Genomic DNA, 11,018 nt, shown 5'->3' with positions numbered 1-11,018 from the left:
CTAAAAATGAGGCTTGGATACATTATTATCTAGATAAATAGCTTTTAAAAGGGAGGCTTGATTTAGCTTCCTGGATTCAAAACGAGGCTTGGATCTTATAATGGACACATCTATATATTTTTTTATGAAAGTGAGGCTTGGTATAGAGATTCCAAAATGGCCACCGGAGTCTATTTAAGGAGTAGAGCCAAAATGAGGCTTGGAACGCACGCCGGAGTGCGCATGCGCGGACGGCCGCGGGAATTACAAATTAGGGTGGCTATATAAATGTAACCCGGTGAGTTCAGTCATTCAAACTGAGGAAGCCGCTGAGTGTGTCTAGAAGGCGGAGAAACGCGTTTTTGAAGTGACTGACATCCAGGACGTTTACCCTCCATTCACCGACATAAACACCGTTGTGTGGTATGATCATCAACCAGTGCATTTGCAATTGCGGCTAACCACCAGCAGAGGGAGCCTGAGCACTGTGGATACGTCCCAATGATACTTTTTCTCCAGATATTCTGCAATAGACGGATAAACACCAGCAGAGGGAGTCTTTGAAATTGGGACTGTCTTAGTAAAACAAGAAACCTTGGAGGTGAACCAAATGCTATAAATTGGATGGTAACTACCCATTTTAATTCATTATATGTGTGCACACATGTTCAATTGGAACATTAAAAGAACTGAGGACCTCTGAACACATTTAGTGTTTGAAACGCTATTAATAGCTTGTTCATGAATTAATGAGTGGACACTGTGAATTATAGAAACATCAAAGTCCAAGCCTCACTATTTTAGTGTATTATAGCCAAATCAGTAGTCGTATATGAATTGTTTACATTTTGATAACATGCATAACATATGTTAATTGAATGCTATTCATGCTGCAGGATTGCAGATTAATAAATAAATTTTTATCTAATTTTTAAATTGTTATGTTTCTAAACGTACATTTTTAATTGTCTCTTTAATTAGTGCGGACAGCGCTCCTGATTTTCTACAGGGGGTTACATCCCTGTAGTTAGTGTGTTTTTTTACTCAAAGGGGAGTGCATGAACTTGGCTCACCACATTCCTGGTAATGTAAGGGCCTGGTACAAGTTGCCCCTTTTATTTCACTGTCACCAGTTGATTTTTTGGGCGCTGCTGTATCTATCCAGTAGCAGCCGAGTCCATTGTGCTGTGTCCATCTGGGGCCTTGGGCTGCGTTTCCATCCAGGGGCTGCTGTTGTCAGTCCTCTATTCTGGTGTCCGTATGCGACAGTGTTAAAAAGCAAAAGACAAAAACGAAAAATAATTCAAAAAAGCAAAACCTAAAAATAAAAAAATAAAGTACAAAAACCATTACCCCGCACCCCCACCACAAAAAAACAAATTATAAAAATGTTAAAGTTGATATTGTTACTGTATTTGTGCTGTTACCTTTTGATTAAAGTACCATACAGTATGTGTGATGTTGGCTTTCTTATTACAATACAGTATGTGTGATGTTACATGTTCCTAATGATTTTGTCCGTAAATAAAGTGTTTCTTAAAATAAACATGACGTGGTTTCCAATGTTTGTATTCCCAACTTCCTGTACTGTATAAATTAGTACTACTGTATGATGGGAATTCAATTAAGAGTGGTATACTGTATGTAAAACAACTTGGTTAGGCATCTTGTTTCACTGGTGTCTGTGGCGGCCTGGGGAGCACTGTGACTCAAGAGAAGGGGTTGTACTGTATGCACAAGCTTGCTGAGGGGCAGAATACTTGGGCATTTCAGGGGCATGGTAGAAGTGTCCCCCATTTTATCCCTCTGTTACTGGGCATGAGTCTATGGCTTCTGATGGCTTCATCCAGGCAGGGTCATACTATTACTGTACTAACACTTTGTAGTACATACAACTTTGTATATACAGTACAGTAGGTTACCATTGGTACTGTACATTACCAGTTGATCCTAATCAGTTTCCCAGTGATACAGTACATGCCACCCACTGTATTATACTGTACATGTCACACTTACTGTATGCTATTGCTACAATGTACAGTATGCTCAATCTACTGAGAGATAGTGTCCTAGTCCCTTGCATTGTACTGTACTGTACTGCTGCCATGTCCCTTGATGCATCGTTCTGCATTCCTTGTAAAGCACACATGGGGTAGATGTACAGTATAAAACAGTAAAAAGACGGAGAAGTGTGCATACAGTATCAATCAACTGCTGCCTGTACTTTGGCTGTTTGGAATGAAATTATGGTAATGGATGATTGTCATTTGCTCTCATCCATTACCAGAATTTCATTACAAACAGCCAGATCTTGCAGATTATCTGCCAGATAATTGTATGGTGTACAGTATGCCTATCTTATACAGTAGAAAAAGATACTATACAATGGAGTACAATAACAAAAATATTTATTAAACAAAAATAAAATTAAACAGATCTTAATAAGAAATTAAAAAAGTGGTCCACTAAGAGGTGGACCACCACCCGCAGGAGCAGAATGGCACGCTGCAACTGTTCTGTGGGGAAAAAAGGACAGTATTACAAAACAAATACTGAATACTTTACAGTGTAGTAATGGCAATACAGTACTTTACTCTATATTAGACAATCTTGTTATTTACAATGTACAGTACTGTATTGTCAGTACAGTAAATCGAACACTACTGTATGCTGTCGAGGTAATTTAAACATTGCTTTAGTTTACCTCTTGTATAAGTGGGCTGCTGCCTGCCCGCTTCTAGGCCAGCCCACCTATCTTGCCCCTGTCTAGGGCCCCCATAAATCATTGGCACTATATTGGAGAAAAAAAAACATTTAGTCACATTCAAATACTATACAATTACTACTGTATACTGTAGGTACAGTATTATACTGTATTGCTGGTATTCAAAATATAAAGTACTGTACAAGAGTTTAGCTTCAATAGGTCATAAACAAATTGTCAAAGGAATAAAACACCACAGTACAAATACTGTAGACATTTATGTATTAGCAGTCATGACATTTCATGACAGCTTCAGAAAAAAGAGGGTTACAGTACTGTAGGTGGTGTTGTAGGGAGTACTATCAATAATAGTGGACTGTACTCAGAGCCAGCCATAAATAATATGATTCCCTACAGTGGCGCACCCAGGGGGGGTTTCCGAGTACCCAGAAACCCCCCTCCACTAAAAAAAAAAGAATTTTTTTTTTTTTTTTTTTTAGCTGCATGAGTATTATTAATGACTGTCTAGCGTCCTCTGCAGCCTGCTGTCTTCCTGGTGGCACTTGTAAGTGCAATAAAAGTTTACTTTATTTTAATTATAGTACATATATATCCATGTGCATACATATATACACATGTATATACATACATACATACATACATACAAACACACACACATGATAGATAGATATATATATATATATATACATACATGTGTATTTATATGTGTACTGTATGTGTGTGTACATATATATATATATATGTATGCATGTTTAATATGCTATGTATATGTGTATATGTATGTGTGTGTGTGTGTATGTATGTGTATATATATATATATATATATATATATGTGTGTGTAGATATATGTATATACATATATATATATATACACACACACACACACACACACACACAGACACACTAGTTTTACGGACCCAGCATATACTGGGTCACCTCAGTCCCCACCCCCGTGATTGGCTCCGCCCAGTTCTGGAAACCCCCCCATGCAAATCCTGCGTTTGCCACTGCCCTAGTCAAGTTTTTGGATGCTGCCCCCTTGCACAGACGCTATTTCCGCCTCTGACCCTGTACCCCTTTCCCAGCACCATCACCCCTCAACCATAGCAGTCCTCATTTTGGTGCTCCTCCAACCTACTGTATGTTTAAAATAGCAACAGTGTGCACATTCGGTGTGCATCCCAAAACGGTGCATGTTCTTGCTGGGAAGGGGCATGGCCACACAGTAATTCCCCAATCTGAAATGACGCCACACAGTACTGCAACTTTATTCACAACATATCATGCAATAGTGTCTCTTATTCTCGTTACATCATAGGATAGTACCACATTACTCCTCAAAGTATTCCCACTTATTCACATTGCATCACATCATATTGCTCTTTGTTCACATTAGACCACACAGTAGTGCCCTTGCTACAGTATGTTACACAACAAAGTACTGTAGTACCCCTTATACACATAATGCTGCACATTAGTAATGCATTTTGTATGCAGATACAGACGCAGTCACACACAGAATATACTGTAGGCATGCTGCATATCATATTAATCAGCAGAAGCTGCTTGTGCCCCTAGGCATTTGGCAAGTATGCCTATGCCTAGGGCAGGCTCAGACTGGAGATCAGTACGTAATCCCGCTGGACGGGATCCCGTTGGTCAAAATACAGACGCCGGAATCCCGACCACACAATCCCGACAGGGGCGGCGAGCGGAACGCAGCCCCTTGCATGCTTGCTTCACTCGCCACGCGGTGGGCACGGTGCCTTGCTACGCTCTGCACACTATTATATCAGTAGTCAGGAATCGCAGCATGCATTTGTGGAGTGAAGAGGGTGAAAAAAGAGAGAAAGTACAGTATGTACTGTAAGGTTATGTCAGAGGGTGTGAAGATGATCAGCTCAGTGTTATACATGTTACAGTAAGTTAGAATACAGTACAGTGCATTATGTATTTATATTTTATTACCAGGTGTCTCCTCCACTGGTTGGCGACGGACTGTAAAAAGATAAAATACAGTTAGTCATATCAGTTTGACTTAAAATAATGTTGGAGAAAAAAAATACTGTAATTACAGTACCAACTATTGCTACTGTACAGTATATTTACCAAAAATGTATTCTGGCTCGTCGTCTGTGGGTAAAAGAGAAGAATATTATAAGATACAGTATACAGTAAAAAGTATAGTAATAGTACACTAGTGTCCAGGCCCAGTGACAGGTGGGTAAAAAAAGGTATGCTTGTGACAGGCATGGTGATTCCAAGGGACCCCACCGAGACCATCAGAAAATTTGTGAGTGGCCCGTATGCCGGTGATTATGACTAGAATAAGGTAGCAACTCTTTTTTCTTTTGAATTATGTATACTGTACAGTACTGTATGTGCATATTGTACAGTACACTTAAAATATTTAGCAGTTACTGTAGTGGTAATTTTTGGGATGACAGTATTAGCATACTGTAAGCATCCAACTGAGGCCCCCAAACAGATGCCACCAATAGGTACAGTACGTGCCTCTCGTGCCTAATGGGAAATTCATCACTGACAGTATCTAGAGAGAGAGATGAATGGAGAGACAGTGACAAGGGGGGAGAGAGAGAGAGAGAGAGAGAGAGAAATTTAGTAAGATGGGTGTTTTTTTTAGAACAGGTGATGTTGTCCATACAGTAGCAACCAATCAAATATTACCTACTGTACTGTATTATCGTCTGTAAGTGTAACTAGATACTGTAAATGTTAATGTGGAATGTGATCGGTTGCTACTGTATGGGCAATATCACCAGTTCAAACAAAAACAATTGTCATCCGATTTCTACGCATTTGCCAGAAAAATCTGATGAAAAGTGCTACTCTGATGGCATCAGATCAATGTCAGTAATAATTCTTACCACTAAATGCCGCCTCATCATCATCTTCCTCCTCCTCAGTGGCCTGTTCCAGTGTAGGGCCTGTGAAAAAAAACATTAATGAGAAAAAAAAGGTTCATTCCAGGAAATACACATACCCTCCAACATGACCCGCCCCACTAGGTACAAAATGCTCTGGTTCTGGACTTCCCTCTTAATTTATTATTGCCATCACCTGTGAAGAAACAGCATTCTTATCATTTAACTAGTTCAACACAGGTGATGGAAGTCATAAATTAAGAGGCGAAGTCTAGAAACAGAGCAGTGCGGCGGGTCATGTTGGAGGGTCTGCATACAGAAACATAGAATTTGACTACAAATACTGTAAGAACCACTTTGCCCATCTAATCTGCCTCTTTTTTTTACCCTTTTTTTTACATCAAACCTTATTTGATCCTTATTTCTTTGTAAGGATATCCTTATGTATGTCTCTTCCATGCATGTTTAAATACTGTAGCTCTACTGTTTTAGGCTCTATCACCTCTGATGGGAGGCTATTCCACTTGTCCACTGCACTTTCTGTGAAGTCATTTTTCTTAAAATTCCCCCTGAACCTCGCCCCCCTCCAGTCTCTGTGCACATCCTCGTGTCCTATTGCTTGCAGTGTCTTCATTAGGAGAATGTTTCCCTCCTGGACTTTATTAAAACTAGAGATGTGCACCGGAAATTTTTCGGGTTTTGTGGTTTGGTTTTGGATTTGGACGTGTTTTTAAAAAATAAAAAATACTCAAAAACAGCTTAAATCATAGAATTTGGGTGAAATTTTGAGCCTATAGTATTATTAACCGCAATAACCATAATTTCCACCTCACACCTCACAATATTATTTTTAGTCCTAAAATGTGCAACGAGGTCGCTGGATGACTAAGCTACTGTAAGTAACCCAAGAGGGCGGCACAAACACCTGGCCCATCTAGGAGTGGCACTGCAGTGTCAGACAGGATGGCACTTATAAAAATTTGCCACAAACATCACATGATGCAAAGATAAATAAAATAAAAAAAAGAGGCGCAAGATGGAATTGTCCTTGGGCACTCCCACCGTTGTGTTGTATAAACAGGACATGCACACTTTAACAAACCCATCATTTCAGCCACAGGGTCTGCCACACGACTCTGGCTGAAATGACTGATTGGTTTGGGACACCACCAAAAAAAGAAGCAATCAATCTCTCCTTGCTCAAACTGGCTCTACAGAGTCAAGATGTACCAGACTGGACTTACTTGATGGGTGCAGTGTGGTGGGGGACAGGGAGTACTCCTCCTCCTCCACCACGGCCTGTGACAGTGTAGGGCCTGTGAAAACAAAAATTACATAAAATACTGTATACTTTTGTACTTTTGTATTCTGTGTTGAATACAGTATAACAAAAATTCAGTCAGGTTGGAGGAGAGGAGATTTTGCACACAGAGACGAGAATGTCGAGGCCAGATTTAGGGGTTAGTGGAAGAGGTTTAGGATACCGTACCTTACCCTGTTGGGATTGCTGCAATCAGGATGCCACTGTCTGTCGCCTGAACGCTGGAATCCTGACTGCTGGTCACGTAAACCCAATGCATTGGTTTAACACAATGTACAGTATAGTACAGTACAGTACAATACTGCAGTTTACTTACCAAGTTGGGGAGAGGGCTTCTCCTCTTCCTCTTCCTCTTCCTCCTCACTGTCAATAATTACTGAGTGGAAAATAAAAAAAAGATTATAAACAAAATACAGTAGAGTACAGTTACTACAAAATTGCACAGTAGTCTACAGTAGTGCAGTGCTACAGGAGGCAGAGAGATATTCATAATACAGTAGGAGCAGAATGATTATCCAGTGGTAGGGGACATACAGTACTGTACTGTACCTGTATTTAAAACACCTGCTGTCTGGATCCCGACATTCAGAATGCAGAGTCTGGATTCAGAGTATGATTGGAGGTTTAGGCTAGTGGAGGGTGGGTAGGATGCACAATTTTGGGCACCATACTACAAAATGGATATCGTGGAACTAGAAAAGGTTTAGGAGGAGGGCGACCAAAGTGATGAAGTGGATTGAGAAGCTGGAATACGAGGAAAGGCTTGCTAGGCTAGGCATGTTTACATTGGAAAAGAGGAGATTAAGAGGGAACATGATTAACCTTTACAAATATATACAGTAAGGGGACAATACACAGGAACTGTTTTTGATAAGATCGACACAGAGGACACGTGGACAGTCACTCGTGTTGGAGGAGAGGAGATTTCGCATACAGAGGCGAAAAGGGGTCTTCACAGTGAGGGAAATACTGTACGTTTCGAATTCCCTGCCTGAAAAGTAATAAAAGTGGACTTGGTCAATACTTTTAAGAATGGGCTTGAGAAAATCCTACTGTACTTACTATACTGTGGCTCCTCCTCCGACTCAGAGTCCACGTAAGTGACATCTGTGTTGAATATAAAAAAAACAAAAAGAAAAGTCAATGGGATTTCTGCAATCAGGATACCGCTGTCGGTCACTTGACTGCTGGAATCCTGACCACTGGTCACGCAAACCCAAGCTATTGGTACTGTTAATAAATCAATAAATAATAAATGTACAATACAGTACAGTAAAGTACTGTACAGTAGATTACAATTCTTACCAGGCTGGCCTGAAGGCTCCCCCATTTCCTCCTCCTCCTCCTCCTCCTCTGGCTCCGTATCAATAACGAGGCGGTCTGTGTGTACAAGATAACAAGTATTGTAAAATAAAAAAATTACAGTAATACTGTAGGAAACTAGTGTGTCTGTTACAAAAATAATGATTACCACTTCCGGAGCTCTGCTGGTCAGACGGTGGTGGTGGTGGTGGTGGTGGTACTGTGAGAAAAAAAACAACAGTGCTGTAAGTGAAGCTGTCAATTTGTAACATGTACTATACAGTATCCAGGACACATGTACAGTAGTGTAACGATGACAGTCGCACCAGAATTCTCATTACACAATACCTGGCAGCGCAGGTGGTGGTGGTGGTGGTGGTGGTGGTACTGTGAGAAAAAAAACAACAGTGCTGTAAGTGAAGCTGTCAATTTGTAACATGTACTATACAGTATCCAGGACACATGTACAGTAGTGTAATGATGACAGTCGCACCAGAATTCTCGTTACACAATACCTGGCAGTGCAGGTGGTGGTGGTGGTGGTGGTGGTGGTGGTACTGTGAGAAAAAAACAACAGTGCTGTAAGTGAAGCTGTCAATTTGTAACATGTACTATACAGTATCCAGGACACATGTACAGTAGTGTAACGATGACAGTCGCACCAGAATTCTCGTTACACAATACCTGGCAGCGCAGGTAATGGTGGTGGTGGTGGTACTGCGAGAAAAAAAATAACAGTGCTGTAAGTGAAGCTGTCAAACGTAAATTAACAAACAACTATCACTGTAATTTACCATCCTCATCCCGTAGCGCTGCACGGGTATTCAGCTATCTACAATGTTATTTATACTGTGTGTTTAATATTTACAGTTAGTTTTGTAAACAGACATTCTTAACATCACGGGCAACCAGATCTCACAGGAAGTGTCCCACCCTCTCTCCCATCCGGATTGCAGCGAGTTATCTGTGATGGTCAGGACAGGGGGGTGGGACTATAGAAATCACTATGTACTGTACACTACTGTATTTGACAATACTTACCAGCTTGGCGGCGCCGTCTTGCTACCAGCCCTGTAAAAATATATATACAGTATAATGGCAGCATACTGTACAGTCAATGAAATTCAACATTGACAGCATCTTTATGACATCACAATCAATGGAATTGTTCATTCTAGTACCCTGCACCTAATCACTCAGGAGGGCATAGTGTACTGTACTGTCTTCAAAACTTAAGGGGGACATTTCTAAATGTGACATACAGTACACTTACAGTATCGCTACAGTACAGTAGGTCCAGGGTATTAGACAGAACACTACCTTTATAGTCTGGTGCGACTGTTACACACATTAGCATTGCCCTTATAAACATTATGACACACATCAGCATGCAGCCCTCCCACCCTTAACCATCTCAGTACTGTTCATTACAGTATAAATTGATTCCATGACAGATGATGCAGCACTCACCTGAATTCATCTTATTCACGTCATGTCACAGTAGTGCAGTTTATTCACGTCACAGTACTGTCCTTGATTCACGTTGTGTCACACAGTAGAGCACCGTATTCACGTCACAGTACTGTCCTTGATTCACGTTGTGTCACACAGTAGAGCACCTTATTCACGTTACTGTACTGTACGTCACAGTAGTGCAGTAGTATATCCACATTACGTCACAAAGTAGAGATCTGCCACAGTCATGAACCTTATAACACATTATGCAAGAGTAATGCACGTCAGAACACATTAGGCCACTGTAACACCCCTTAGAATAATTTCTACCACAGTAACGTCCCTTAGAACACTGTACTATCTGAAACACAAATCTACTAAAAAAATAGTTACTGTACTTGAACTTTGGGTATAAAAATCGGTACTCTCAGCGTGGAAGGCAGGAGACTGCAATTACAGCTGCACGTTACACTGAATGATAATGTACGATACACTGCACAATACGCTGCAGGTACACTGCATGACACACTGCAATTAAACCACACAATGCACTGCACGACACTGCATACTGTATGCACTGCGTGATACGACAACATTTCCCTGCAAAATATGATACAATGTACACTGCACAAAAAACTGCAATTACAGTACCACATGTGTATACAGTACACTGCACGATGTGATTCACTATGCATTACACTCACTGCACAATACCATATACTGAATGTACACTGCATGACACGCTGCAATTACGCAGCACGATACACTGTGATACACTGCATATACTGTACACTGCATGATACTGTACACTGCACAATCGTAGACCACGTGGATTGTAAAGAACTACTGTATACTGTATATACAAGTTTAAAAAAGTAATAATTGTTTTTGTAAAACTCATGTCGATCTTCTTCCATGTCAACTTAACGACCATGTCAACCTACAGTAACTGGTGTCAACCAATTTCAAAAGCCGCACCATCTAGGTCGACACCAAAAAACAAATTGACCTTTTGACCCGGGTTAATGTTTGGTCCTTGTTTAACCATTTGTTTACCACAAATACAGTGCTGTATAGACCGGATACCTGCTGCTACAGCAGCCCCTGCTATAATGTACTGTACCTGTAACTACAGTAACTTAAAGTACAGTAATCTACAGTAATGTACTGTACTTACAATCCCTTATGGCCTGCAGGCGTCTTGGGGTCCTCCTAACGAGGTCACTCCATCTCCTCTGGAGTGACCTCACCGTTCTCCTCCGGTTATACCTCCGGAGCATGTCCCTGCTGGCCCTCCGGTACGCCCTCATTTTCTCCTCGTTGCTGGCGAGAGTTCTGTCCCGCCAGCAAA

The 11,018-nt window shown here is 40.9% G+C and overlaps 1 long non-coding RNA gene across 1 annotated transcript; it reads right to left on the bottom strand.

The window, feature by feature from the left end:
- Positions 1-2,687: 2,687 nt before the first annotated feature.
- Positions 2,688-5,653, bottom strand: LOC135051162 (uncharacterized). Its single transcript, XR_010242083.1, has 4 exons — positions 5,593-5,653; positions 4,814-4,837; positions 4,673-4,702; positions 2,688-2,770 (listed from the first exon to the last, which is right to left on the bottom strand). It is a non-coding gene; the product is annotated as an uncharacterized LOC135051162 (long non-coding RNA).
- Positions 5,654-11,018: the final 5,365 nt, after the last annotated feature.

This window comes from Pseudophryne corroboree, chromosome 2, assembly GCF_028390025.1.
Source record: "Pseudophryne corroboree isolate aPseCor3 chromosome 2, aPseCor3.hap2, whole genome shotgun sequence".
NCBI classification, from domain to species: Eukaryota; Metazoa; Chordata; class Amphibia; order Anura; family Myobatrachidae; genus Pseudophryne; species Pseudophryne corroboree.
This window is presented reverse-complemented; position numbering and strand designations above follow the sequence as displayed.